This window comes from Saccoglossus kowalevskii, chromosome 17 (genome assembly GCF_978046115.1).
Source record: "Saccoglossus kowalevskii chromosome 17, keSacKowa6.1, whole genome shotgun sequence".
Lineage (NCBI taxonomy): Eukaryota > Metazoa > Hemichordata > Enteropneusta > Harrimaniidae > Saccoglossus > Saccoglossus kowalevskii.
In genome coordinates, this window is record NC_140657.1 from 4,828,045 (window position 1) to 4,855,385 (window position 27,341).

The 27,341-nt window shown below is 38.6% G+C and overlaps 17 non-coding genes across 17 annotated transcripts; all 17 read left to right on the forward strand.

Moving 5' to 3' along the window:
- Nucleotides 1–208: 208 nt before the first annotated feature.
- On the forward strand, nt 209–279 carry TRNAG-GCC (transfer RNA glycine (anticodon GCC)). Its single transcript has one exon. It is a non-coding gene; the product is annotated as a tRNA-Gly (tRNA).
- A 1,676-nt stretch (nt 280–1,955) lies between these two features.
- On the forward strand, nt 1,956–2,026 carry TRNAG-GCC (transfer RNA glycine (anticodon GCC)). Its single transcript has one exon. It is a non-coding gene; the product is annotated as a tRNA-Gly (tRNA).
- A 1,430-nt stretch (nt 2,027–3,456) lies between these two features.
- Nucleotides 3,457–3,527, forward strand: TRNAG-GCC (transfer RNA glycine (anticodon GCC)). Its single transcript has one exon. It is a non-coding gene; the product is annotated as a tRNA-Gly (tRNA).
- A 244-nt stretch (nt 3,528–3,771) lies between these two features.
- Nucleotides 3,772–3,842, forward strand: TRNAG-GCC (transfer RNA glycine (anticodon GCC)). Its single transcript has one exon. It is a non-coding gene; the product is annotated as a tRNA-Gly (tRNA).
- Nucleotides 3,843–4,940: 1,098 nt separating this feature from the next.
- Nucleotides 4,941–5,011, forward strand: TRNAG-GCC (transfer RNA glycine (anticodon GCC)). The gene has a single exon. It is a non-coding gene; the product is annotated as a tRNA-Gly (tRNA).
- Nucleotides 5,012–7,885: 2,874 nt separating this feature from the next.
- On the forward strand, nt 7,886–7,956 carry TRNAG-GCC (transfer RNA glycine (anticodon GCC)). The gene has a single exon. It is a non-coding gene; the product is annotated as a tRNA-Gly (tRNA).
- A 1,087-nt stretch (nt 7,957–9,043) lies between these two features.
- On the forward strand, nt 9,044–9,114 carry TRNAG-GCC (transfer RNA glycine (anticodon GCC)). The gene has a single exon. It is a non-coding gene; the product is annotated as a tRNA-Gly (tRNA).
- A 244-nt stretch (nt 9,115–9,358) lies between these two features.
- TRNAG-GCC (transfer RNA glycine (anticodon GCC)) lies at nt 9,359–9,429 on the forward strand. The gene has a single exon. It is a non-coding gene; the product is annotated as a tRNA-Gly (tRNA).
- An 806-nt stretch (nt 9,430–10,235) lies between these two features.
- TRNAG-GCC (transfer RNA glycine (anticodon GCC)) lies at nt 10,236–10,306 on the forward strand. Its single transcript has one exon. It is a non-coding gene; the product is annotated as a tRNA-Gly (tRNA).
- Nucleotides 10,307–11,427: 1,121 nt separating this feature from the next.
- TRNAG-GCC (transfer RNA glycine (anticodon GCC)) lies at nt 11,428–11,498 on the forward strand. The gene has a single exon. It is a non-coding gene; the product is annotated as a tRNA-Gly (tRNA).
- Nucleotides 11,499–12,304: 806 nt separating this feature from the next.
- Nucleotides 12,305–12,375, forward strand: TRNAG-GCC (transfer RNA glycine (anticodon GCC)). The gene has a single exon. It is a non-coding gene; the product is annotated as a tRNA-Gly (tRNA).
- Nucleotides 12,376–15,524: 3,149 nt separating this feature from the next.
- On the forward strand, nt 15,525–15,595 carry TRNAG-GCC (transfer RNA glycine (anticodon GCC)). The gene has a single exon. It is a non-coding gene; the product is annotated as a tRNA-Gly (tRNA).
- A 478-nt stretch (nt 15,596–16,073) lies between these two features.
- On the forward strand, nt 16,074–16,144 carry TRNAG-GCC (transfer RNA glycine (anticodon GCC)). Its single transcript has one exon. It is a non-coding gene; the product is annotated as a tRNA-Gly (tRNA).
- Nucleotides 16,145–18,742: 2,598 nt separating this feature from the next.
- TRNAG-GCC (transfer RNA glycine (anticodon GCC)) lies at nt 18,743–18,813 on the forward strand. The gene has a single exon. It is a non-coding gene; the product is annotated as a tRNA-Gly (tRNA).
- Nucleotides 18,814–20,822: 2,009 nt separating this feature from the next.
- On the forward strand, nt 20,823–20,893 carry TRNAG-GCC (transfer RNA glycine (anticodon GCC)). Its single transcript has one exon. It is a non-coding gene; the product is annotated as a tRNA-Gly (tRNA).
- A 4,705-nt stretch (nt 20,894–25,598) lies between these two features.
- Nucleotides 25,599–25,669, forward strand: TRNAG-GCC (transfer RNA glycine (anticodon GCC)). The gene has a single exon. It is a non-coding gene; the product is annotated as a tRNA-Gly (tRNA).
- Nucleotides 25,670–25,913: 244 nt separating this feature from the next.
- Nucleotides 25,914–25,984, forward strand: TRNAG-GCC (transfer RNA glycine (anticodon GCC)). The gene has a single exon. It is a non-coding gene; the product is annotated as a tRNA-Gly (tRNA).
- The last annotated feature ends 1,357 nt before the right edge of the window (nt 25,985–27,341 follow it).

The following is a 27,341-nucleotide window of genomic DNA, read 5'->3' on the forward strand; positions in this document are numbered from 1 at the left end:
GACGCTATTTCTGTATGTCACTAAAAGCGCGGATATCTCGCACATTGCCCATGCAAGGCGTATGTAAATTTCAGGTGGAAACAACTGACTAGATTATTTGTATAGATATGGAATCTACATTATCGCGTTCTGATACTAACTTGATCTGCATTATGTCACATAAAATTAAATATTTCCTGAAATGTCCGTGATGGAACAACAACATATCGCATTGGTGGTTCAGTGGTAGAATTCTCGCCTGCCACGCGGGAGGCCCGGGTTCGATTCCCGGCCAATGCAAAATGATTTTGGTGCTGTCAATTAATAGTTCAATATGACGTCATTTCTGTGTGTCACTAAAAGCGCGGAAATCTCGCACATTGCCCAGGCGAGACGTATGTAAATTTCAGGTGGAAACAACTGACTAGATTATTTGTATATATATGGAATCTACATTATCGAGTACTGATACTAACTTAATCTGCATTATGTCACATAAAATTTAATATTTCCTGAAATGTCCGTGATGGAACAACAACATATCGCATTGGTGGTTCAGTGGTAGAATTCTCGCCTGCCACGCGGGAGGACCGGGTTCGATTCCCGGCCAATGCAAAATGATTTTGGTGCTGTCAATTAATAGTTCAATATGACGTTATTTCTGTGTTTCACTAAAAGCGCGGAAATCTCGCACATTGCCCATGCGAGACGTATGTAAATTTCAGGTGGAAACAATTGACTAGATTATTTGTATAGATATGGAATCTACATTATCGAGTTCTGATACTAACTTAATCTGCATTATGTCACATAAAATTCAATATTTCCTGAAATGCCAATGCAAATGCAAAATGATTTTGGTGCTGTCAATTAATAGTTCAATATGACGTTATGTCTGTGTGTCACTAAAAGCGCGGAAACATATGTAAATTTCAGGTGGAAACAACTGACGAGATTATTTGAATAGATATGGAATCTACATTATCGCGTTCTGATACTAACTTAATCTGCATTATGTCACATAAAATTCAATATTTCCTGAAATGTCCGTGATGGAACAACAACATATCGCATTGGTGGTTCAGTGGTAGATTCCCGGCCAATGCAAAATGATTTTGGTGCTGTCAATTAATAGTTCAATATGACGTTATTTCTGTGTGTCACTAAAAGCGCGGAAATCTCGCACATTGCCCATGCGAGACATATGTAATTTTCAGGTGGAAACAACTGACTAGATTAGTTGTATATATATGGAATCTACATTATCGCGTTCTGATACTAACTTGATCTGCATTATGTCACATAAAATTCAATATTTCCTGAAATGTCCGTGATGGAACAAAAACATAGCGCATTGGTGGTTTAGTGGTAAAATTCTCGCCTGCCATGCGGGAGGCCCGGGTTCGATTCCCGGCCAATGCAAAATGATTTTGGTGCTGTCAATTAATATTTCAATATGACGTCTGTGTGTCACGAAAAGCGCAGAAATCTCGCACATTGACTGTGCGACATATATGTAAATTTCAGGTGGAAACATCTGACTAGATTATTTGTATAGATATGGAATCTACATTATCGCGTTCTGATACTAACTTGATCTGCATTATGTCACATAAAATTCAATATTTCCTGAAATGTCCGTGATGGAACAACAACATATCGCAATGGTGGTTCAGTGGTAGAATTCTCGCCTGCCACGCGGGAGGCCCGGGTTCGATTCCCGGCCAATGCAAAATGATTTTGGTGCTGTCAATTAATAGTTCAATATGATGTTATTTCTGTGTGTCACTAAAAGCGCGGAAATCTCGCACATTGCCCATGCGAGACGTATGTAAATTTCAGGTGGAAACAATTGACTAGATTATTTGTATAGATATGGAATCTACATTATCGAGTACTGATACTAACTTAATCTGCATTATGTCACATAAAATTCAATATTTCCTGAAATGTCCGTGATGGAACAACAACATATCGCATTGGTGGTTCAGTGGTAGAATTCTCGCCTGCCACGCGGGAGGCCCGGGTTCGATTCCCGGCCAATGCAAAATGATTTTGGTGCTGTCAATTAATAGTTCAATATGACGCTATTTCTGTATGTCACTAAAAGCGCGGATATCTCGCACATTGCCCATGCAAGGCGTATGTAAATTTCAGGTGGAAACAACTGACTAGATTATTTGTATAGATATGGAATCTACATTATCGAGTTCTGATACTAACTTAATCTGCATTATGTCACATAAAATTCAATATTTCCTGAAATGTCCGTGATGGAACAACAACATATCGCATTGGTGGTTCAGTGGTAGATTCCCGGCCTATGCAAAATGATTTTGGTGCTGTCAATTAATAGTTCAATATGACGTCATTTCTGTGTGTCACTAAAAGCGCGGAAATCTCGCACATTGCCCATGCGAGACGTATGTAAATTTCAGGTGGAAACAACTGACTAGATTATTTGTATATATATGGAATCTACATTATCGAGTACTGATACTAACTTAATCTGCATTATGTCACATAAAATTTAATATTTCCTGAAATGTCCGTGATGGAACAACAACATATCGCATAGGTGGTTCAGTGGTAGAATTCTCGCCTGCCACGCGGGAGGCCCGGGTTCGATTCCCGGCCAATGCAAAATGATTTTGGTGCTGTCAATTAATAGTTCAATATGACGTTATTTCTGTGTGTCACTAAAAGCGCGGAAATCTCGCACATTGCCCATGCGAGACGTATGTAAATTTCAGGTGGAAACAACTGACTAGATTATTTGTATATATATGGAATCTACATTATCGAGTTCTGATACTAACTTAATCTGCATTATGTCACATAAAATTCAATATTTCCTGAAATGTCCGTGATGGAACAACAACATATCGCATTGGTGGTTCAGTGGTAGATTCCCGGCCTATGCAAAATGATTTTGTGCTGTCAATTAATAGTTCAATATGACGTTATTTCTGTGTGTCACTAAAAGCGCGGAAATCTCGCACATTGCCCATGCGAGACGTATGTAAATTTCAGGTGGAAACAATTGACTAGATTATTTGTATAGATATGGAATCTACATTATCGAGTACTGATACTAACTTAATCTGCATTATGTCACATAAAATTCAATATTTCCTGAAATGTCCGTGATGGAAAGAAAACACAGCGCATTGGTGGTTCAGTGGTAGAATTCTCGCCTGCCATGCGGGAGGCCCGGGTTCGATTCCCGGCCAATGCAAAATGATTTTGGTGCTGTCAATTAATATTTCAATATGACGTCTGTGTGTCACGAAAAGCGCAGAAATCTCGCACATTGACTGTGCGACATATATGTAAATTTCAGGTGGAAACATCTGACTAGATTATTTGTATAGATATGGAATCTACATTATCGCGTTCTGATACTAACTTGATCTGCATTATGTCACATAAAATTCAATATTTCCTGAAATGTCCGTGATGGAACAACAACATGTCGCATTGGTGGTTCAGTGGTAGAATTCTCGCCTGCCACGCGGGAGGCCCGGGTTCGATTCCCGGCCAATGCAAAATGATTTTGGTGCTGTCAATTAATAGTTCAATATGATGTTATTTCTGTGTGTAACTAAAAGCGCGGAAATCTCGCACATTGCCCATGCGAGACGTATGTAAATTTCAGGTGGAAACAATTGACTAGATTATTTGTATAGATATGGAATCTACATTATCGAGTACTGATACTAACTTAATCTGCATTATGTCACATAAAATTCAATATTTCCTGAAATGTCCGTGATGGAACAACAACATATTGCATTGGTGGTTCAGTGGTAGAATTCTCGCCTGCCACGCGGGAGGCCCGGGTTCGATTCCCGGCCAATGCAAAATGATTTTGGTGCTGTCAATTAATAGTTCAATATGACGTTATGTCTGTGTGTCACTAAAAGCGCGGAAACATATGTAAATTTCAGGTGGAAACAACTGACGAGATTATTTGAATAGATATGGAATCTACATTATCGCGTTCTGATACTAACTTAATCTGCATTATGTCACATAAAATTCAATATTTCCTGAAATGTCCGTGATGGAACAACAACATATCGCATTGGTGGTTCAGTGGTAGATTCCCGGCCAATGCAAAATGATTTTGGTGCTGTCAATTAATAGTTCAATATGACGTTATTTCTGTGTGTCACTAAAAGCGCGGAAATCTCGCACATTGCCCATGCGAGACATATGTAATTTTCAGGTGGAAACAACTGACTAGATTATTTGTATAGATATGGAATCTACATTATCGAGTACTGATACTAACTTAATCTGCATTATGTCACATAAAATTCAATATTTCCTGAAATGTCCGTGATGGAACAAAAACATAGCGCATTGGTGGTTCAGTGGTAGAATTCTCGCCTGCCATGCGGGAGGCCCGGGTTCGATTCCCGGCCAATGCAAAATGATGTTGGTGCTGTCAATTAATAGTTCAATATGACGCTATTTCTGTATGTCACTAAAAGCGCGGATATCTCGCACATTGCCCATGCAAGGCGTATGTAAATTTCAGGTGGAAACAACTGACTAGATTATTTGTATAGATATGGAATCTACATTATCGAGTTCTGATACTAACTTAATCTGCATTATGTCACATAAAATTCAATATTTCCTGAAATGTCCGTGATGGAACAACAACATATCGCATTGGTGGTTCAGTGGTAGATTCCCGGCCTATGCAAAATGATTTTGGTGCTGTCAATTAATAGTTCAATATGACGTCATTTCTGTGTGTCACTAAAAGCGCGGAAATCTCGCACATTGCCCATGCGAGACGTATGTAAATTTCAGGTGGAAACAACTGACTAGATTATTTGTATAGATATGGGATCTACATTATCGAGTACTGATACTAACTTAATCTGCATTATGACACATAAAATTCAATATTTCCTGAAATGTCCGTGATGGAACAAAAACATAGCGCATTGGTGGTTCAGTGGTAGAATTCTCGCCTGCCACGCGGGAGGCCCGGGTTCGATTCCCGGCCAATGCAAAATGATTTTGGTGCTGTCAATTAATATTTCAATATAACGCTATTTCTGTATGTCACTAAAAGCGCGGATATCTCGCACATTGCCCATGCAAGGCGTATGTAAATTTCAGGTGGAAACAACTGACTAGATTATTTGTATAGATATGGAATCTACATTATCGAGTTCTAATACTAACTTAATCTGAATTATGTCACATAAAATTCAATATTTCCTGAAATGTCCGTGATGGAACAACAACATATCGCATTGGTGGTTCAGTGGTAGATTCCCGGCCTATGCAAAATGATTTTGGTGCTGTCAATTAATAGTTCAATATGACGTCATTTCTGTGTGTCACTAAAAGCGCGGAAATCTCGCACATAGCCCATGCGAGACGTATGTAAATTTCAGGTGGAAACAACTGACTAGATTATTTGTATATATATGGAATCTACATTATCGAGTACTGATACTAACTTAATCTGCATTATGACACATAAAATTCAATATTTCCTGAAATGTCCGTGATGGAACAAAAACATAGCGCATTGGTGGTTCAGTGGTAGAATTCTCGCCTGCCACGCGGGAGGCCCGGGTTCGATTCACGGCCAATGCAAAATGATTGTGGTGCTGTCAATTAATAGTTCAATATGACGCTATTTCTGTATGTCAATAAAAGCGCGGATATCTCGCACATTGCCCATGCAAGGCGTATGTAAATTTCAGGTGGAAACAACTGACTAGATTATTTGTATAGATATAGAATCTACATTATCGAGTTCTGATACTAACTTAATCTGCATTATATCACATAAAATTCAATATTTCCTGAAATGTCCGTGATGGAACAACAACATATCGCATTGGTGGTTCAGTGGTAGATTCCCGGCCTATGCAAAATGATTTTGGTGCTGTCAATTAATAGTTCAATATGACGTCATTTCTGTGTGTCACTAAAAGCGCGGAAATCTCGCACATAGCCCATGCGAGACGTATGTAAATTTCAGGTGGAAACAACTGACTAGATTATTTGTATATATATGGAATCTACATTATCGAGTACTGATACTAACTTAATCTGCATTATGACACATAAAATTCAATATTTCCTGAAATGTCCGTGATGGAACAAAAACATAGCGCATTGGTGGTTCAGTGGTAGAATTCTCGCCTGCCACGCGGGAGGCCCGTGTTCGATTCCCGGCCAATGCAAAATGATTGTGGTGCTGTCAATTAATAGTTCAATATGACGCTATTTCTGTATGTCAATAAAAGCGCGGATATCTCGCACATTGCCCATGCAAGGCGTATGTAAATTTCAGGTGGAAACAACTGACTAGATTATTTGTATAGATATAGAATCTACATTATCGAGTTCTGATACTAACTTAATCTGCATTATATCACATAAAATTCAATATTTCCTGAAATGTCCGTGATGGAACAACAACATATCGCATTGGTGGTTCAGTGGTAGATTCCCGGCCTATGCAAAATGATTTTGGTGCTGTCAATTAATAGTTCAATATGACGTCATTTCTGTGTGTCACTAAAAGCGCGGAAATCTCGCACATTGCCCATGCGAGACGTATGTAAATTTCAGGTGGAAACAACTGACTAGATTATTTGTATATATATGGAATCTACATTATCGAGTACTGATACTAACTTAATCTGCATTATGTCACATAAAATTTAATATTTCCTGAAATGTCCGTGATGGAACAACAACATATCGCATTGGTGGTTCAGTGGTAGATTCCCGGCCTATGCAAAATGATTTTGGTGCTGTCAATTAATAGTTCAATATGACGTCATTTCTGTGTGTCACTAAAAGCGCGGAAATCTCGCGTATTGCCCATGCAAGACGTATGTACATTTCAGGTGGAAACAACTGACTAGATTATTTGTATAGATATGGAATCTACATTATCGAGTACTGATACTAACTTAATCTGCATTATGACACATAAAATTCAATATTTCCTGAAATGTCCGTGATGGAACAAAAACATAGCACATTGGTGGTTCAGTGGTAGAATTCTCGCCTGCCACGCGGGAGGCCCGGGTTCGATTCCGGCCAATGCAAAATGTTTTTGGTGCTGTCAATTAATAGTTCAATATGACGCTATTTCTGTATGTCACTAAAAGCGCGGATATCTCGCACATTGCCCATGCAAGGCGTATGTAAATTTTAGGTGGAAACAACTGACTAGATTATTTGTATAGATATGGAATCTACATTATCGAGTTCTGATACTAACTTAATCTGCATTATGTCACATAAAATTCAATATTTCCTGAAATGTCCGTGATGGAACAACAACATATCGCATTGGTGGTTCAGTGGTAGATTCCCGGCCTATGCAAAATGATTTTGGTGCTGTCAATTAATAGTTCAATATGACGTCATTTCTGTGTGTCACTAAAAGCGCGGAAATCTCGCACATTGCCCATGCGAGACGTATGTAAATTTCAGGTGGAAACAACTGACTAGATTATTTGTATATATATGGAATCTACATTATCGAGTACTGATACTAACTTAATCTGCATTATGTCACATAAAATTTAATATTTCCTGAAATTTCCGTGATGGAACAACAACATATCGCATTGGTGGTTCAGTGGTAGATTCCCGGCCTATGCAAAATGATTTTGGTGCTGTCAATTAATAGTTCAATATGACGTCATTTCTGTGTGTCACTAAAAGCGCGGAAATCTCGCACATTGCCCATGCGAGACGTATGTAAATTTCAGGTGGAAACAACTGACTAGATTATTTGTATAGATATGGAATCTACATTTTCGAGTACTGATACTAACTTAATCTGCATTGTGACACATAAAATTCAATATTTCCTGAAAAGTCCGTGATGGAACATAAACATAGCGCATTGGTGGTTCAGTGGTAGAATTCTCGCCTGCCACGCGGGAGGCCCGGGTTCGATTCCCGGCCAATGCAAAATGATTTTGGTGCTGTCAATTAATAGTTCAATATGACGCTATTTCTGTATGTCACTAAAAGCGCGGATATCTCGCACATTGCCCATGCAAGGCGTATGTAAATTTCAGGTGGAAACAACTGACTAGATTATTTGTATAGATAAGGAATCTACATTATCGAGTTCTGATACTAACTTAATCTGCATTATGTCACATAAAATTCAATATTTCCTGAAATGTCCGTGATGGAACAACAACATATCGCATTGGTGGTTCAGTGGTAGATTCCCGGCCTATGCAAAATGATTTTGGTGCTGTAAATTAATAGTTCAATATGACGCCATTTCTATGTGTCACTAAAAGCGCGGAAATCTCGCACATTGCCCATGCGAGACGTATGTAAATTTCAGGTGGAAACAACTGACTAGATTATTTGTATATATATGGAATCTACATTATCGAGTACTGATACTAACTTAATCTGCATTATGTCACATAAAATTTAATATTTCCTGAAATGTCCGTGATGGAACAACAACATATCGCATTGGTGGTTCAGTGGCAGATTCCCGGCCTATGCAAAATGATTTTGGTGCTGTCAATTAATAGTTCAATATGACGATATTTCTGTATGTCACTAAAAGCGCGGATATCTCGCACATTGCCCATGCAAGGCGTATGTAAATTTCAGGTGGAAACAACTGACTAGATTATTTGTATAGATATGGAATCTACATTATCGAGTTCTGATACTAACTTAATCTGCATTATGTCACATAAAATTCAATATTTCCTGAAATGTCCGTGATGGAACAACAACATATCGCATTGGTGGTTCAGTGGTAGATTCCCGGCCTATGCAAAATGATTTTGGTGCTGTCAATTAATAGTTCAATATGACGTCATTTCTGTGTGTCACTAAAAGCGCGGAAATCTCGCACATAGCCCATGCGAGACGTATGTAAATTTCAGGTGGAAACAACTGACTAGATTATTTGTATATATATGGAATCTACATTATCGAGTACTGATACTAACTTAATCTGCATTATGACACATAAAATTCAATATTTCCTGAAATGTCCGTGATGGAACAAAAACATAGCGCATTGGTGGTTCAGTGGTAGAATTCTCGCCTGCCACGCGGGAGGCCCGGGTTCGATTCCCGGCCAATGCAAAATGATTTTGGTGCTGTCAATTAATAGTTCAATATGACGCTATTTCTGTATGTCACTAAAAGCGCGGATATCTCGCACATTGCCCATGCAAGGCGTATGTAAATTTCAGGTGGAAACAACTGACTAGATTATTTGTATAGATATAGAATCTACATTATCGAGTTCTGATACTAACTTAATCTGCATTATGTCACATAAAATTCAATATTTCCTGAAATGTCCGTGATGGAACAACAACATATCGCATTGGTGGTTCAGTGGTAGAATTCTCGCCTGCCACGCGGGAGGCCCGGGTTCGATTCCCGGCCAATGCAAAATGATTTTGGTGCTGTCAATTAATAGTTCAATATGACGCTATTTCTGTATGTCACTAAAAGCGCGGATATCTCGCACATTGCCCATGCAAGGCGTATGTAAATTTTAGGTGGAAACAACTGACTAGATTATTTGTATAGATATGGAATCTACATTATCGAGTTCTGATACTAACTTAATCTGCATTATGTCACATAAAATTCAATATTTCCTGAAATGTCCGTGATGGAACAACAACATATCGCATTGGTGGTTCAGTGGTAGATTCCCGGCCTATGCAAAATGATTTTGGTGCTGTCAATTAATAGTTCAATATGACGTCATTTCTGTGTGTCACTAAAAGCGCGGAAATCTCGCACATTGCCCATGCGAGACGTATGTAAACTTCAGGTAGAAACAACTGACTAGATTATTTGTATATATATGGAATCTACATTATCGAGTACTGATACTAACTTAATCTGCATTATGTCACATAAAATTTAATATTTCCTGAAATGTCCGTGATGGAACAACAACATATCGCATTGGTGGTTCAGTGGTAGATTCCCGGCCTATGCAAAATGATTTTGGTGCTGTCAATTAATAGTTCAATATGACGTCATTTCTGTGTGTTACTAAAAGCGCGGAAATCTCGCACATTGCCCATGCGAGACGTATGTAAATTTCAGGTGGAAACAACTGACTAGATTATTTGTATAGATATGGAATCTACATTATCGAGTACTGATACTAACTTAATCTGCATTATGACACATAAAATTCAATATTTCCTGAAATGTCCGTGATGGAACAAAAACATAGCGCATTGGTGGTTCAGTGGTAGAATTCTCGCCTGCCACGCGGGAGGCCCGGGTTCGATTCCCGGCCAATGCAAAATGATTTTGGTGCTGTCAATTAATAGTTCAATATGACGCTATTTCTGTATGTCACTAAAAGCGCGGATATCTCGCACATTGCCCATGCAAGGCGTATGTAAATTTCAGGTGGAAGCAACTGACTAGATTATTTGTATAGATATGGAATCTACATTATCGAGTTCCGATACTAACTTAATCTGCATTATGTCACATAAAATTCAATATTTCCTGAAATGTCCGTGATGGAACAACAACATATCGCATTGGTGGTTCAGTGGTAGATTCCCGGCCTATGCAAAATGATTTTGGTGCTGTCAATTAATAGTTCAATATGACGCCATTTCTGTGTGTCACTAAAAGCGCGGAAATCTCGCACATTGCCCATGCGAGACGTATGTAAATTTCAGGTGGAAACAACTGACTAGATTATTTGTATATATATGGAATCTACATTATCGAGTACTGATACTAACTAAATCTGCATTATGTCACATAAAATTTAATATTTCCTGAAATGTCCGTGATGGAACAACAACATATCGCATTGGTGGTTCAGTGGTAGATTCCCGGCCTATGCAAAATGATTTTGGTGCTGTCAATTAATAGTTCAATATGACGTCATTTCTGTGTGTCACTAAAAGCGCGGAAATCTCGCACATTGCCCATGCGAGACGTATGCAAATTTCAGGTGGAAACAACTGACTAGATTATTTGTATAGATATGGAATCTACATTATCGAGTACTGATACTAACTTAATCTGCATTATGACACATAAAATTCAATATTTCCTGAAATGTCCGTGATGGAACAAAAACATAGCGCATTGGTGGTTCAGTGGTAGAATTCTCGCCTGCCACGCGGGAGGCCCGGGTTCGATTCCCGGCCAATGACAAATGATTTTGGTGCTGTCAATTAATAGTTCAATATGACGATATTTCTGTATGTCACTAAAAGCGCGGATATCTCGCACATTGCCCATGCAAGGCGTATGTAAATTTCAGGTGGAAACAACTGACTAGATTATTTGTATAGATATGGAATCTACATTATCGAGTTCTGATACTAACTTAATCTGCATTATGTCACATAAAATTCAATATTTCCTGAAATGTCCGTGATGGAACAACAACATATCGCATTGGTGGTTCAGTGGTAGAATTCTCGCCTGCCACGCGGGAGGCCCGGGTTCGATTCCCGGCCAATGCAAAATGATTTTGGTGCTGTCAATTAATAGTTCAATATGACGCTATTTCTGTATGTCACTAAAAGCGCGGATATCTCGCACATTGCCCATGCAAGGCGTATGTAAATTTTAGGTGGAAACAACTGACTAGATTATTTGTATAGATATGGAATCTACATTATCGAGTTCTGATACTAACTTAATCTGCATTATGTCACATAAAATTCAATATTTCCTGAAATGTCCGTGATGGAACAACAACATATCGCATTGGTGGTTCAGTGGTAGATTCCCGGCCTATGCAAAATGATTTTGGTGCTGTCAATTAATAGTTCAATATGACGTCATTTCTGTGTGTCACTAAAAGCGCGGAAATCTCGCACATTGCCCATGCGAGACGTATGTAAACTTCAGGTAGAAACAACTGACTAGATTATTTGTACATATATGGAATCTACATTATCGAGTACTGATACTAACTTAATCTGCATTATGTCACATAAAATTTAATATTTCCTGAAATGTCCGTGATGGAACAACAACATATCGCATTGGTGGTTCAGTGGTAGATTCCCGGCCTATGCAAAATGATTTTGGTGCTGTCAATTAATAGTTCAATATGACGTCATTTCTGTGTGTCACTAAAAGCGCGAAAATCTCGCACATTGCCCATGCGAGACGTATGTAAATTTCAGGTGGAAACAACTGACTAGATTATTTGTATAGATATGGAATCTACATTATCGAGTACTGATACTAACTTAATCTGCATTATGACACATAAAATTCAATATTTCATCAAATGTCCGTGATGGAACAAAAACATAGCGCATTGGTGGTTCAGTGGTAGAATTCTCGCCTGCCACGCGGGAGGCCCGGGTTCGATTCCCGGCCAATGCAAAATGATTTTGGTGCTGTCAATTAATAGTTCAATATGACGCTATTTCTGTATGTCACTAAAAGCGCGGATATCTCGCACATTGCCCATGCAAGGCGTATGTAAATTTCAGGTGGAAACAACTGACTAGATTATTTGTATAGATATGGAATCTACATTATCGAGTTCCGATACTAACTTAATCTGCATTATGTCACATAAAATTCAATATTTCCTGAAATGTCCGTGATGGAACAACAACATATCGCATTGGTGGTTCAGTGGTAGATTCCCGGCCTATGCAAAATGATTTTGGTGCTGTCAATTAATAGTTCAATATGACGCCATTTCTGTGTGTCACTAAAAGCGCGGAAATCTCGCACATTGCCCATGCGAGACGTATGTAAATTTCAGGTGGAAACAACTGACTAGATTATTTGTATATATATGGAATCTACATTATCGAGTACTGATACTAACTTAATCTGCATTATGTCACATAAAATTTAATATTTCCTGAAATGTCCGTGATGGAACAACAACATATCGCATTGGTGGTTCAGTGGTAGATTCCCGGCCTATGCAAAATGATTTTGGTGCTGTCAATTAATAGTTCAATATGACGTCATTTCTGTGTGTCACTAAAAGCGCGGAAATCTCGCACATTGCCCATGCGAGACGTATGTAAATTTCAGGTGGAAACAACTGACTAGATTATTTGTATAGATATGGAATCTACATTATCGAGTACTGATACTAACTTAATCTGCATTATGACACATAAAATTCAATATTTCCTGAAATGTCCGTGATGGAACAAAAACATAGCGCATTGATGGTTCAGTGGTAGAATTCTCGCCTGCCACGCGGGAGGCCCGGGTTCGATTCCCGGCCAATGACAAATGATTTTGGTGCTGTCAATTAATAGTTCAATATGACGATATTTCTGTATGTCACTAAAAGCGCGGATATCTCGCACATTGCCCATGCAAGGCGTATGTAAATTTCAGGTGGAAACAACTGACTAGATTATTTGTATAGATATGGAATCTACATTATCGAGTTCTGATACTAACTTAATCTGCATTATGTCACATAAAATTCAATATTTCCTGAAATGTCCGTGATGGAACAACAACATATCGCATTGGTGGTTCAGTGGTAGATTCCCGGCCTATGCAAAATGATTTTGGTGCTGTCAATTAATAGTTCAATATGACGTCATTTCTGTGTGTCACTAAAAGCGCGGAAATCTCGCACATTGCCCATGCGAGACGTATGTAAATTTCAGGTGGAAACAACTGACTAGATTATTTGTATATATATGGAATCTACATTATCGAGTACTGATACTAACTTAATCTGCATTATGTCACATAAAATTTAATATTTCCTGAAATGTCCGTGATGGAACAACAACATTTCGCATTGGTGGCTCAGTGGTAGATTCCCGGCCAATGCAAAATGATTTTGGTGCTGTCAATTAATAGTTCAATATGACGTTATTTCTGTGTGTCACTAAAAGCGCGGAAATCTCGCACATTGCCCATGCGAGACATATGTAATTTTCAGGTGGAAACAACTGACTAGATTATTTGTATATATATGGAATCTACATTATCGAGTACTGATACTAACTTAATCTGCATTATGTCACATAAAATTTAATATTTCCTGAAATGTCCGTGATGGAACAACAACATTTCGCATTGGTGGCTCAGTGGTAGATTCCCGGCCAATGCAAAATGATTTTGGTGCTGTCAATTAATAGTTCAATATGACGTTATTTCTGTGTGTCACTAAAAGCGCGGAAATCTCGCACATTGCCCATGCGAGACATATGTAATTTTCAGGTGGAAACAACTGACTAGATTATTTGTATATATATGGAATCTACATTATCGAGTACTGATACTAACTTAATCTGCATTATGTCACATAAAATTCAATATTTCCTGAAATGTCCGTGATGGAACAAAAACATAGCGCATTGGTGGTTCAGTGGTAGAATTCTCGCCTGCCATGCGGGAGGCCCGGGTTCGATTCCCGGCCAATGCAAACTGATTTTGGTGCTGTCAATTAATAGTTCAATATGACGCTATTTCTGTATGTCACTAAATGCGCGGATATCTCGCACATTGCCCATGCAAGGCGTATGTAAATTTCAGGTGGAAACAACTGCCTAGATTATTTGTATAGATATGGAATCTACATTATCGAGTTCTGATACTAACTTAATCTGCATTTTGTCACATAAAATTCAATATTTCCTGAAATGTCCGTGATGGAACAACAACATATCGCATTGGTGGTTCAGTGGTAGATTCCCGGCCTATGCAAAATGATTTTGTGCTGTCAATTAATAGTTCAATATGACGTTATTTCTGTGTGTCACTAAAAGCGCGGAAATCTAGCACATTGCCCATGCGAGACGTATGTAAATTTCAGGTGGAAACAACTGACTAGATTATTTGTATATATATGGAATCTACATTATCGAGTACTGATACTAACTTAATCTGCATTATGTCACATAAAATTTAATATTTTCTGAAATGTCCGTGATGGATCAACAACATATCGCATTGGTGGTTCAGTGGTAGAATTCTCGCCTGCCACGCGGGAGGCTCGGGTTCGATTCCCGGCCAATGCAAAATGATTTTGGTGCTGTCAATTAATATTTCAATATGACGTCTGTGTGTCACGAAAAGCGCAGAAATCTCGCACATTGACTGTGCGACATATATGTAAATTTCAGGTGGAAACAACTGACTAGATTATTTGTATAGATATGGAATCTACATTATCGCGTTCTAATACTAACTGATCTGCATTATGTCACATAAAATTCAATATTTCCTGAAATGTCCGTGATGGAACAACAACATATCGCATTGGTGGTTCAGTGGTAGATTCCCGGCCTATGCAAAATGATTTTGGTGCTGTCAATTAATAGTTCAATATGACGTCATTTCTGTGTGTCACTAAAAGCGCGGAAATCTCGCACATTGCCCATGCGAGACGTATGTAAATTTCAGGTGGAAACAACTGACTAGATTATTTGTATATATATGGAATCTACATTATCGAGTACTGATACTAACTTAATCTGCATTATGTCACATAAAATTTAATATTTCCTGAAATGTCCGTGATGGAACAACAACATATCGCATTGGTGGTTCAGTGGTAGAATTCTCGCCTGCCACGCGGGAGGCCCGGGTTCGATTCCCGGCCAATGCAAAATGAATTTGGTGCTGTCAATTAATAGTTCAATATGACGTTATTTCTGTGTGTCACTAAAAGCGCGGAAATCTCGCACATTGCCCATGCGAGACGTATGTAAATTTCAGGTGGAAACAATTGACTAGATTATTTGTATAGATATGGAATCTACATTATCGAGTTCTGATACTAAGTTAATCTGCATTATGTCACATAAAATTCAATATTTCCTGAAATGCCAATGCAAATGCAAAATGATTTTGGTGCTGTCAATTAATAGTTCAATATGACGTTATTTGTGTGTGTCACTAAAAGCGCGGAAATCTCGCACATTGCCCATGCGAGACATATCTAATTTTCAGGTGGAAACAACTGACTAGATTATTTGTATATATATGGAATCTACATTATCGCGTTCTGATACTAACTTGATCTGCATTATGTCACATAAAATTCAATATTTCCTGAAATGTCCGTGATGGAACAACAACATATCGCATTGGTGGTTCAGTGGTAGAATTCTCGCCTGCCACGCGGGAGGCCCGGGTTCGATTCCCGGCCAATGCAAAATGATTTTGGTGCTGTCAATTAATAGTTCAATATGACGCTATTTCTGTATGTCACTAAAAGCGCGGATATCTCGCACATTGCCCATGCAAGGCGTATGTAAATTTCAGGTGGAAACAACTGACTAGATTATTTGTATAGATATGGAATCTACATTATCGAGTTCTGATACTAACTTAATCTGCATTATGTCACATAAAATTCAATATTTCCTGAAATGTCCGTGATGGAACAACAACATATCGCATTGGTGGTTCAGTGGTAGATTCCCGGCCTATGCAAAATGATTTTGTGCTGTCAATTAATAGTTCAATATGATGTTATTTCTGTGTGTCACTAAAAGCGCGGAAATCTCGCACATTGCCCATGCGAGACGTATGTAAATTTCAGTTGGAAACAACTGACTAGATTATTTGTATATATATGGAATCTACATTATCGAGTACTGATACTAACTTAATCTGCATTATGTCACATAAAATTTAATATTTTCCGAAATGTCCGTGATGGATCAACAACATATCGCATTGGTGGTTCAGTGGTAGAATTCTCGCCTGCCACGCGGGAGGCTCGGGTTCGATTCCCGGCCAATGCAAAATGATTTTGGTGCTGTCAATTAATATTTCAATATGACGTCTGTGTGTCACGAAAAGCGCAGAAATCTCGCACATTGACTGTGCGACATATATGTAAATTTCAGGTGGAAACAACTGACTAGATTATTTGTATAGATATGGAATCTACATTATCGCGTTCTGATACTAACTTGATCTGCATTATGTCACATAAAATTCAATATTTCCTGAAATGTCCGTGATGGAACAACAACATATCGCATTGGTGGTTCAGTGGTAGAATTCTCGCCTGCCACGCGGGAGGCCCGGGTTCGATTCGCGGCCAATGCAAAATGATTTTGGTGCTGTCAATTAATAGTTCAATATGACGCTATTTCTGTATGTCACTAAAAGCGCGGATATCTCGCACATTGCCCATGCAAGGCGTATGTAAATTTCAGGTGGAAACAACTGACTAGATTATTTGTATAGATATGGAATCTACATTATCGAGTTCTGATACTAACTTAATCTGCATTATGTCACATAAAATTCAATATTTCCTGAAATGTCCGTGATGGAACAACAACATATCGCATTGGTGGTTCAGTGGTAGAATTCTCGCCTGCCACGCGGGAGGCCTGGGTTCGATTCCCGGCCAATGCAAAATGATTTTGGTGCTGTCAATTAATAGTTCAATATGACGTTATGTCTGTGTGTCACTAAAAGCGCGGAAACATATGTAAATTTCAGGTGGAAACAACTGACGAGATTATTTGAATAGATATGGAATCTACATTATCGCGTTCTGATACTAACTTAATCTGCATTTTGTCACATAAAATTCAATATTTCCTGAAATGTCCGTGATGGAACAACAACATATCGCATTGGTGGCTCAGTGGTAGATTCCCGGCCAATGCAAAATGATTTTGGTGCTGTCAATTAATAGTTCAATATGACGTTATTTCTGTGTGTCACTAAAAGCGCGGAAATCTCGCACATTGCCCATGCGAGACATATGTAATTTTCAGGTGGAAACAACTGACTAGATTATTTGAATAGATATGGAATCTACATTATCGAGTACTGATACTAACTTAATCTGCATTATGTCACATAAAATTCAATATTTCCTGAAATGTCCGTGATGGAACAAAAACATAGCGCATTGGTGGTTCAGTGGTAGAATTCTCGCCTGCCATGCGGGAGGCCCGGGTTCGATTCCCGGCCAATGCAAAATGATTTTGGTGCTGTCAATTAATAGTTCAATATGACGCTATTTCTGTATGTCACTAAAAGCGCGGATATCTCGCACATTGCCCATGCAAGGCGTATGTAAATTTCAGGTGGAAACAACTAACTAGATTATTTGTATAGATATGGAATCTACATTATCGAGTTCTGATACTAACTTAATCTGCATTATGTCACATAAAATTCAATATTTCCTGAAATGTCCGTGATGGAACAACAACATATCGCATTGGTGGTTCAGTGGTAGATTCCCGGCCTATGCAAAATGATTTTGTGCTGTCAATTAATAGTTCAATATGACGTTATTTCTGTGTGTCACTAAAAGCGCGGAAATCTCGCACATTGCCCATGCGAGACGTATGTAAATTTCAGGTGGAAACAACTGACTAGATTATTTGTATATATATGGAATCTACATTATCGAGTACTGATACTAACTTAATCTGCATTATGTCACATAAAATTTAATATTTTCTGAAATGTCCGTGATGGATCAACAACATATCGCATTGGTGGTTCAGTGGTAGATTCCCGGCCAATGCAAAATGATTTTGGTACTGTCAATTAATAGTTCAATATGACGTTATTTCTGTGTGTCACTAAAAGCGCGGAAATCTCGCACATTGCCCATGCGAGACGTATGTAAATTTCAGGTGGAAACAATTGACTAGATTATTTGTATAGATATGCAATCTACATTATCGAGTACTGATACTAACTTAATCTGCATTATGTCACATAAAATTCAATATTTCCTGAAATGTCCGTGATGGAACAACAACATATCGCATTGGTGGTTCAGTGGTAGAATTCTCGCCTGCCACGCGGGAGGCCCGGGTTCGATTCCCGGCCAATGCAAAATGATTTTGGTGCTGTCAATTAATAGTTCAATATGACGTTATGTCTGTGTGTCACTAAAAGCGCGGAAACATATGTAAATTTCAGGTGGAAACAACTGACGAGATTATTTGAATAGATATGGAATCTACATTATCGCGTTCTGATACTAACTTAATCTGCATTATGTCACATAAAATTCAATATTTCCTGAAATGTCCGTGATGGAACAACAACATATCGCATTGGTGGCTCAGTGGTAGATTCCCGGCCAATGCAAAATGATTTTGGTGCTGTCAATAGTTCAATATGACGTTATTTCTGTGTGTCACTAAAAGCGCGGAAATCTCGCACATTGCCCATGCGAGACATATGTAATTTTCAGGTGGAAACAACTGACTAGATTATTTGAATAGATATGGAATCTACATTATCGAGTACTGATACTAACTTAATCTGCATTATGTCACATAAAATTCAATATTTCCTGAAATGTCCGTGATGGAACAAAAACATAGCGCATTGGTGGTTCAGTGGTAGAATTCTCGCCTGCCATGCGGGAGGCCCGGGTTCGATTCCCGGCCAATGCAAAATGATTTTGGTGCTGTCAATTAATAGTTCAATATGACGCTATTTCTGTATGTCACTAAAAGCGCGGATATCTCGCACATTGCCCATGCAAGGCGTATGTAAATTTCAGGTGGAAACAACTGACTAGATTATTTGTATAGATATGGAATCTACATTATCGAGTTCTGATACTAACTTAATCTGCATTATGTCACATAAAATTCAATATTTCCTGAAATGTCCGTGATGGAACAACAACATATCGCATTGGTGGTTCAGTGGTAGATTCCCGGCCTATGCAAAATGATTTTGTGCTGTCAATTAATAGTTCAATATGACGTTATTTCTGTGTGTCACTAAAAGCGCGGAAATCTCGCACATTGCCCATGCGAGACGTATGTAAATTTCAGTTGGAAACAACTGACTAGATTATTTGTATATATATGGAATCTACATTATCGAGTACTGATACTAACTTAATCTGCATTATGTTACATAAAATTTAATATTTTCAGAAATGTCCGTGATGGATCAACAACATATCGCATTGGTGGTTCAGTAGTAGAATTCTCGCCTGCCACGCGGGAGGCTCGGGTTCGATTCCCGGCCAATGCAAAATGATTTTGGTGCTGTCAATTAATATTTCAATATGACGTCTGTGTGTCACGAAAAGCGCAGAAATCTCGCACATTGACTGTGCGACATATATGTAAATTTCAGGTGGAAACAACTGACTAGATTATTTGTATAGATATGGAATCTACGTCATCGCGTTCTGATACTAACTTGATCTGCATTATGTCACATAAAATTCAATATTTCCTGAAATGTCCGTGATGGAACAACAACATATCGCATTGGTGGTTCAGTGGTAGAATTCTCGCCTGCCACGCGGGAGGCCCGGGTTCGATTCGCGGCCAATGCAAAATGATTTTGGTGCTGTCAATTAATAGTTCAATATGACGCTATTTCTGTATGTCACTAAAAGCGCGGATATCTCGCACATTGCCCATGCAAGGCGTATGTAAATTTCAGGTGGAAACAACTGACTAGATTATTTGTATAGATATGGAATCTACATTATCGAGTTCAGATACTAACTTAATCTGCATTATGTCACATAAAATTCAATATTTCCTGAAATGTCCGTGATGGAACAACAACATATCGCATTGGTGGTTCAGTGGTAGAATTCTCGCCTGCCACGCGGGAGGCCTGGGTTCGATTCCCGGCCAATGCAAAATGATTTTGGTGCTGTCAATTAATAGTTCAATATGACGTTATGTCTGAGTGTCACTAAAAGCGCGGAAACATATGTAAATTTCAGGTGGAAACAACTGACGAGATTATTTGAATAGATATGGAATCTACATTATCGCGTTCTGATACTAACTGATCTGCATTATGTCACATAAAATTCAATATTTCCTGAAATGTCCGTGATGGAACAACAACATATCGCATTGGTGGTTCAGTGGTAGAATTCTCGCCTGCCACGCGGGAGGCCCGGGTTCGATTCCCGGCCAATGCAAAATGATTTTGGTGCTGTCAATTAATAGTTCAATATGACGCTATTTCTGTATGTCACTAAAAGCGCGGATATCTCGCACATTGCCCATGCAAGGCGTATGTAAATTTCAGGTGGAAACAACTGACTAGATTATTTGTATAGATATGGAATCTACATTATCGAGTTCTGATACTAACTTAATCTGCATTATGTCACATAAAATTCAATATTTCCTGAAATGTCCGTGATGGAACAACAACATATCGCATTGGTGGATCAGTGGTAGATTCCCGGCCTATGCAAAATGATTTTGTGCTGTCAATTAATAGTTCAATATGACGTTATTTCTGTGTGTCACTAAAAGCGCGGAAATCTCGCACATTGCCCATGCGAGACATATGTAATTTTCAGGTGGAAACAACTGACTAGATTATTTGTATAGATATGGAATCTACATTATCGAGTACTGATACTAACTTAATCTGCATTATGTCACATAAAATTCAATATTTCCTGAAATGTCCGTGATGGAACAAAAACATAGCGCATTGGTGGTTCAGTGGTAAAATTCTCGCCTGCCATGCGGGAGGCCCGGGTTCGATTCCCGGCCAATGCAAAATGATTTTGGTGCTGTCAATTAATAGTTCAATATGACGCTATTTCTGTATGTCACTAAAAGCGCGGATATCTCGCACATTGCCCATGCAAGGCGTATGTAAATTTCAGGTGGAAACAACTGACTAGATTATTTGTATAGATATGGAATCTACATTATCGAGTTCTGATACTAACTTAATCTGTATTATGTCACATAAAATTCAATATTTCCTGAAATGTCCGTGATGGAACAACAACATATCGCATTGGTGGTTCAGTGGTAGATTCCCGGCCTATGCAAAATGATTTTGGTGCTGTCAATTAATAGTTCAATATGACGTCATTTCTGTGTGTCACTAAAAGCGCGGAAATCTCGCACATTGCCCATGCGAGACGTATGTAAATTTCAGGTGGAAACAACTGACTAGATTATTTGTATAGATATGGAATCTACATTATCGAGTACTGATACTAACTTAATCTGCATTATGTCACATAAAATTTAATATTTTCTGAAATGTCCGTGATGGATCAACAACATATCGCATTGGTGGTTCAGTGGTAGAATTTTCGCCTGCCACGCGGGAGGCTCGGGTTCGATTCCCGGCCAATGCAAAATGATTTTGGTGCTGTCAATTAATATTTCAATATGACGTCTGTGTGTCACGAAAAGCGCAGAAATCTCGCACATTGACTGTGCGACATATATGTAAATTTCAGGTGGAAACAACTGACTAGATTATTTGTATAGATATGGAATCTACATTATCGCGTTCTGATACTAACTGATCTGCATTATGTCACATAAAATTCAATATTTCCTGAAATGTCCGTGATGGAACAACAACATATCGCATTGGTGGTTTAGTGGTAGATTCCCGGCCAATGCAAAATGATTTTGGTGCTGTCAATTAATAGTTCAATATGACGTCATTTCTGTGTGTCACTAAAAGCGCGGAAATCTCGCACATTGCCCATGCGAGACGTATGTAAATTTCAGGTGGAAACAACTGACTAGATTATTTGTATATATATGGAATCTACATTATCGAGTACTGATACTAACTTAATCTGCATTATGTCACATAAAATTTAATATTTCCTGAAATGTCCGTGATCGATCAACAACATATTGCATTGGTGGTTCAGTGGTAGAATTTTCGCCTGCCACGCGGGAGGCCCGGGTTCGATTCCCGGCCAATGCAAAATGATTTTGGTGCTGTCAATTAATAGTTCAATATGACGTCATTTCTGTGTGTCACTAAAAGCGCGGAAATCTCGCACGTTGCCCATGCGAGACGTATGTAAATTTCAGGTGGAAACAATTGACTAGATTATTTGTATAGATATGGAATCTACATTATCGAGTACTGATACTAACTTAATCTGCATTATGTCACATAAAATTCAATATTTCCTGAAATGTCCGTGATGGAACAACAACATATCGCATTGGTGGTTCAGTGATAGAATTCTCGCCTGCCACGCGGGAGGCCCGGGTTCGATTCCCGGCCAATGCAAAATGATTTTGGTGCTGTCAATTAATAGTTCTATATGACGTCATTTCTGTGCGTCACTAAAAGCGCGGAAATCTCGCACATTGCCCATGCGAGACGTATGTAAATTTCAGGTGGAAACAATTGACTAGATTATTTGTATAGATATGGAATCTACATTATCGAGTACTGATACTAACTTAATCTGCATTATGTCACATAAAAATCAATATTTCCTGAAATGTCCGTGATGGAACAACAACATATCGCATTGGTAGTTCAGTGGTAGAATTCTCGCCTGCCACGCGGGAGGCTGGGTTCGATTCCCGGCCAATGCAAAATGATTTTGGTGCTGTCAATTAATAGTTCAATATGACGTTATGTCTGTGTGTCACTAAAAGCGCGGAAACATATGTAAATTTCAGGTGGAAACAACTGACGAGATTATTTGAATAGATATGGAATCTACATTATCGCGTTCTGATACTAACTTAATCTGCATTATGTCACATAAAATTCAATATTTCCTGAAATGTCCGTGATGGAACAACAACATATCGCATTGGTGGTTCAGTGGTAGATTCCCGGCCAATGCAAAATGATTTTGGTGCTGTCAATTAATAGTTCAATATGACGCTATTTCTGTATGTCACTAAAAGCGCGGATATCTCGCACATTGCCCATGCAAGGCGTATGTAAATTTCAGGTGGAAACAACTGACTAGATTATTTGTATAGATATGGAATCTACATTATCGAGTTCTGATACTAACTTAATCTGCATTATGTCACATAAAATTCAATATTTCCTGAAATGTCCGTGATGGAACAACAACATATCGCATTGGTGGTTCAGTGGTAGATTCCTGGCCTATGCAAAATGATTTTGTGCTGTCAATTAATAGTTCAATATGACGTTATTTCTGTGTGTCACTAAAAGCGCGGAAATCTCGCACATTGCCCATGCGAGACGTATGTAAATTTCAGGTGGAAACAACTGACTAGATTATTTGTATATATATGGAATCTACATTATCGAGCACTGATACTAACTTAATCTGCATTATGTCACATAAAATTTAATATTTTCTGAAATGTCCGTGATGGATCAACAACATATCGCATTGGTGATTCAGTGGTAGAATTCTCGCCTGCCACGCGGGAGGCTCGGGTTCGATTCCCGGCCAATGCAAAATAATTTTGGTGCTGTCAATTAATATTTCAATATGACGTCTGTGTGTCACGAAAAGCGCAGAAATCTCGCACATTGACTGTGCGACATATATGTAAATTTCAGGTGGAAACAACTGACTAGATTATTTGTATAGATATGGAATCTACATTATGGCGTTCTGATACTAACTTGATCTGCATTATGTCACATAAAATTCAATATTTCCTGAAATGTCCGTGATGGAACAACAACATATCGCATTGGTGGTTAAGTGGTAGAATTCTCGCCTGCCACGCGGGAGGCCCGGGTTCGATTCCCGGCCAATGCAAAATGATTTTGGTGCTGTCAATTAATAGTTCAATATGACGTTATTTCTGTGTGTCACTAAAAGCGCGGAAATCTCGCACATTGCCCATGCGAGACGTATGTAAATTTCAGGTGGAAACAATTGACTAGATTATTTGTATAGATATGGAATCTACATTATCGAGTACTGATACTAACTTAATCTGCATTATGTCACATAAAATTCAATATTTCCTGAAATGTCCGTGATGGAACAACAACATATAGCATTGGTGGTTCAGTGGTAGAATTCTCGCCTGCCACGCGGGAGGCCAGGGTTCGATTCCCGGCCAATGCAAAATGATTTTGGTGCTGTCAATTAATAGTTCTATATGACGTCATTTCTGTGCGTCACTAAAAGCGCGGAAATCTCGCACATTGCCCATGCGAGACGTATGTAAATTTCAGGTGGAAACAATTGACTAGATTATTTGTATAGATATGGAATCTACATTATCGAGTACTGATACTAACTTAATCTGCATTATGTCACATAAAATTCAATATTTCCTGAAATGTCCGTGATGGAACAACAACATATCGCATTGGTAGTTCAGTGGTAGAATTCTCGCCTGCCACGCGGGAGGCCCGGCTTCGATTCCCGGCCAATGCAAAATGATTTTGGTGCTGTCAATTAATAGTTCAATATGACGTTATGTCTGTGTGTCACTAAAAGCGCGGAAACATATGTAAATTTCAGGTGGAAACAACTGACGAGATTATTTGAATAGATATGGAATCTACATTATCGCGTTCTGATACTAACTTAATCTGCATTATGTCACATAAAATTCAATATTTCCTGAAATGTCCGTGATGGAACAACAACATATCGCATTGGTGGTTCAGTGGTAGATTCCCGGCCAATGCAAAATGATTTTGGTGCTGTCAATTAATAGTTCAATATGACGCTATTTCTGTATGTCACTAAAAGCGCGGATATCTCGCACATTGCCCATGCAAGGCGTATGTAAATTTGAGGTGGAAACAACTGACTAGATTATTTGTATAGATATGGAATCTACATTATCGAGTTCTGATACTAACTTAATCTGCATTATGTCACATAAAATTCAATATTTCCTGAAATGTCCGTGATGGAACAACAACATATCGCATTGGTGGTTCAGTGGTAGAATTCTCGCCTGCCACGCGGGAGGCCCGGGTTCGATTCCCGGCCAATGCAAAATGATTTTGGTGCTGTCAATTAATAGTTCAATATGACGTTATTTCTGTGTGTCACTAAAAGCGCGGAAATCTCGCACATTGCCCATGCGAGACGTATGTAAATTTCAGGTGGAAACAATTGACTAGATTATTTGTATAGATATGGAATCTACATTATCGAGTACTGATACTAACTTAATCTGCATTATGTCACATAAAATTCAATATTTCCTGAAATGTCCGTGATGGAACAACAACATATAGCATTGGTGGTTCAGTGGTAGAATTCTCGCCTGCCACGCGGGAGGCCCGGGTTCGATTCCCGGCCAATGCAAAATGATTTTGGTGCTGTCAATTAATAGTTCTATATGACGTCATTTCTGTGCGTCACTAAAAGCGCGGAAATCTCGCACATTGCCCATGCGAGACGTATGTAAATTTCAGGTGGAAACAATTGACTAGATTATTTGTATAGATATGGAATCTACATTATCGAGTACTGATACTAACTTAATCTGCATTATGTCACATAAAATTCAATATTTCCTGAAATGTCCGTGATGGAACAACAACATATCGCATTGGTAGTTCAGTGGTAGAATTCTCGCCTGCCACGCGGGAGGCCCGGCTTCGATTCCCGGCCAATGCAAAATGATTTTGGTGCTGTCAATTAATAGTTCAATATGACGTTATGTCTGTGTGTCACTAAAAGCGCGGAAACATATGTAAATTTCAGGTGGAAACAACTGACGAGATTATTTGAATAGATATGGAATCTACATTATCGCGTTCTGATACTAACTTAATCTGCATTATGTCACATAAAATTCAATATTTCCTGAAATGTCCGTGATGGAACAACAACATATCGCATTGGTGGTTCAGTGGTAGATTCCCGGCCAATGCAAAATGATTTTGGTGCTGTCAATTAATAGTTCAATATGACGCTATTTCTGTATGTCACTAAAAGCGCGGATATCTCGCACATTGCCCATGCAAGGCGTATGTAAATTTGAGGTGGAAACAACTGACTAGATTATTTGTATAGATATGGAATCTACATTATCGAGTTCTGATACTAACTTAATCTGCATTATGTCACATAAAATTCAATATTTCCTGAAATGTCCGTGATGGAACAACAACATATCGCATTGGTGGTTCAGTGGTAGATTCCCGGCCTATGCAAAATGATTTTGTGCTGTCAATTAATAGTTCAATATGACGTTATTTCTGTGTGTCACTAAAAGCGCGGAAATCTCGCACATTGCCCATGCGAGACGTATGTAAATTTCAGGTGGAAACAACTGACTAGATTATTTGTATATATATGGAATCTACATTATCGAGTACTGATACTAACTTAATCTGCATTATGTCACATAAAATTTAATATTTTCTGAAATGTCCGTGATTGATCAACAACATATCGCATTGGTGATTCAGTGGTAGAATTCTCGCCTGCCACGCGGGAGGCCCGGGTTCGATTCGCGGCCAATGCAAAATGATTTTGGTGCTGTCAATTAATAGTTCAATATGACGCTATTTCTGTATGTCACTAAAAGCGCGGATATCTCGCACATTGCCCATGCAAGGCGTATGTAAATTTCAGTTGGAAACAACTGACTAGATTATTTGTATAGATATGGAATCTACATTATCGAGTTCTGATACTAACTTAATCTGCATTA